Source organism: Apium graveolens, chromosome 3 (assembly GCF_009905375.1).
Source record: "Apium graveolens cultivar Ventura chromosome 3, ASM990537v1, whole genome shotgun sequence".
Classification (NCBI taxonomy): domain Eukaryota; kingdom Viridiplantae; phylum Streptophyta; class Magnoliopsida; order Apiales; family Apiaceae; genus Apium; species Apium graveolens.
Window position 1 is genome coordinate 266,852,756 of NC_133649.1, and position 2,887 is coordinate 266,855,642.

A 2,887-nucleotide genomic window follows, 5' to 3' on the forward strand; every position below is an offset into this window, starting at 1 on the left:
CAACCTCAGGGTGAAGGGGCATCCCATAAGGGGGGTTAGTAGTAACAACAGTTGAATATTCATACCCGACGGGTCGAGAATTCACAGGTATATGTACTTACTGAACTTGAGGATTCGTACCTTGAATAGTTGGGGGAGTTGTCCCTTGTGGCTGAGGTTGAGTTGCCCCTGTCTGGGCTTCCCCCTGAGTAGATGCATAAGTTGAATGGGGAGGAACCTCCACGGTTGATGAAATCACCTGGGTTGTCTCTGATGGTGTTCCTTTCTCTAGAGCTCCAATTGTTCTCCGTGTTCTCGCCATGGTTGTTATTGCTTCCCACAGACGGCGCCAAATGTTATGGATAAGAAATCAAGGTTATTACTTGCTGTATTTAATACTAAGATTCGGGAGCTCAAGGCCTTTAATGGCTGCTCTCGTGTTTCGTGACTCAATCTGCCTTTACGAGATGCCTACGTATCTCTGTGAATTAGAGAATCAAGCCAAAAAACGTAGTTCTTGGTTTGTGGGGTGAGGCCCCTTATATAGATGTGGGAGTCCTTGAATTGGACTTGGTATAGGAGACTTGGTGGACAAGCCTCTGAATTAGGATAGACTTAGGAGTCCTAGGAAGTAGGAAGCTGATTCCTTATCCTTTTAGGTCCCCTTGAGGCTAATCTATAAGGATTTATATCCTTATCGGGACTCTTCTCAATAGCTGATTTTTCCCTTATTAATTAATTACGAAATTAATTAATAATTAGGGCTTTTGAGCCTTTTTTATTCCATCAGGCCTGATCTGGTCCATCAGGCTTAACCTTTCTGGTCTGAGTTTCATATATCTTTTTATTGGGTCTAGCAGCCCACAACTTGTACAATTAATGCAGTATTTAATTATACAATCATAATTTATTTATCCCTATCAAAACTGGAAAGAGGGTTTAGGTTATGGAGATGATAAGAATGATAAAGGAACTGTGGAAATTGAGCCTATAGTTGTTAAACAAAAGCCAAAGGTAAATCCTGTTAAGTTTGTAGCTGTAAAGTCTGATATTGATAAATCAGAAGTTAAAGAGAAATTAAATTCTGACAAACCAAAATAGGATAAGCCAACTGAAGTTAACATAGGCTTGATGACTAAGAAGCAGCTTAAGCATAAGCTGAAAGATGTTAAGAATGTAAACAAGGTAAAGTCACCAAGGAAAAATAGGAATGGAAAGGAAGGTGTGAATAAAAGCAATGATTATAAGCCTGTTCCTAATGCTCCTAGAAAGAATTGTTAAAACTGTGGAAACTCTAACCATCTGGCTTCTTTTTGCAGGAAGAATAAGAACATAAACTCCTTACCTTCAAAATCAGGAGTTAAGAGTTAGTCTGTTAGATATAGGCCACAAAATCCTTATTTTCATTGTGGTAGTTTATGGCATTCCATTTATACTTGTAAGGGATATCATAGTTTGTACTATGATTATTATCAAATAAAATCTTCTTTAAAGAAAGTTAGCATTGTTCCTTCTAGTGTAAGTTCTGATGTAAAGTTTGATAATGTAAATTCTGATAAGAAAACTGTTAACATAAACTCTTATGCTAAATCCGATGCAAATGTTAACAAACTCAACAAGACCAAAGGATCCAAGAAAGTCTGGGTCCTTAAGACTAATCATTAGTGGTCTTTGTGATTGCAGGGCAACAGGAAAAACATCCTAGTTCTGGACAGTGGATGTTCAGGACATATGACTGGAAATAAAGCACTGCTATCAGACTTTGTGGAGAAAGCTAGCTCAGGTGTTTTTTATGGAGATGGCAACATGGGAAAAACTCTGGGATATGGCAATATCAATCTTGAGAATGTCATCATTGAAAAAGTAGCTCTTGTCTCAGGACTTAAACACAATTTGCTGAATGTTAGTCAAATCTGTGACAGAGGTTATCATGTGGATTTCTTTGAAGAACAATGTGAAGTTGTAAGCAAATCTACAGGTAAAGTTGTTCTGAAAGGATACATGCATGGTAACTGTTAGGTCACACACACTGTAGAAGGGGGTTGAATACAGTGTTTAGCACAATCAAATCGAATTAAAGAACACAAATAACAGAAAATAGACTTTATTCAATATAATAAACTCTGTTACAATATGGAACTTCCTCTCTCAGTGATGAACAAATTATCACGAGAGTTACTAGGGTTACAATGAATATTATTCTCGATAATGATAACACTTATAGTATAAACCCTATGTCTATGTTTATAAACTACACAGTTACAAGATAATTGCTAATTGATATGGAATATAATTCTGCTTCCTAAAATATATCAATCAGATATCTTTTCTTCCAAGTATTCTATTCATTCATAGAATTCCTTCTTCATGCATATCTCTTCTTGCGTTTGTCTTGATCTTCTTTCCTTTCAATCAGCTGCCTTCTTTATCTAAAAGTCTCCTTAAGTCCTGATATTATCTCCTGATAAATATCTCCTGTTAACTTAAGTTCTGACAACTTAAGTTCTGACTTCAGTATAAGTGCTGATTTCCAGTTAAGTACTGATTTGTCCTATTTAAGTAAGATCTGAAAACTAAACACAAATCATATTAGACATGACATTATCAAATATATCTAACAATCTCCCTCAACTTGTAAATTAGCATAATATACAAGTTTAACAGATATTTGATGATGTCAAAAACATTAAGTACAAATGCATGAGAATTTGACTAGATAACTACAACTTACAGTCCTTAAAGATTTACCAACTTTAACTTCTGATAATAGCTTCAGTCTGTATACACATCAGAATTTGAGCAGTTGTAGATCTTGACTTAGCTTTAATTACCGATCTCTTTGATGTCAGGAGTTGTTCTAAGATAGTTCTTTAACAAACATCTCTCAGCATATTTAAGTTCATCAATC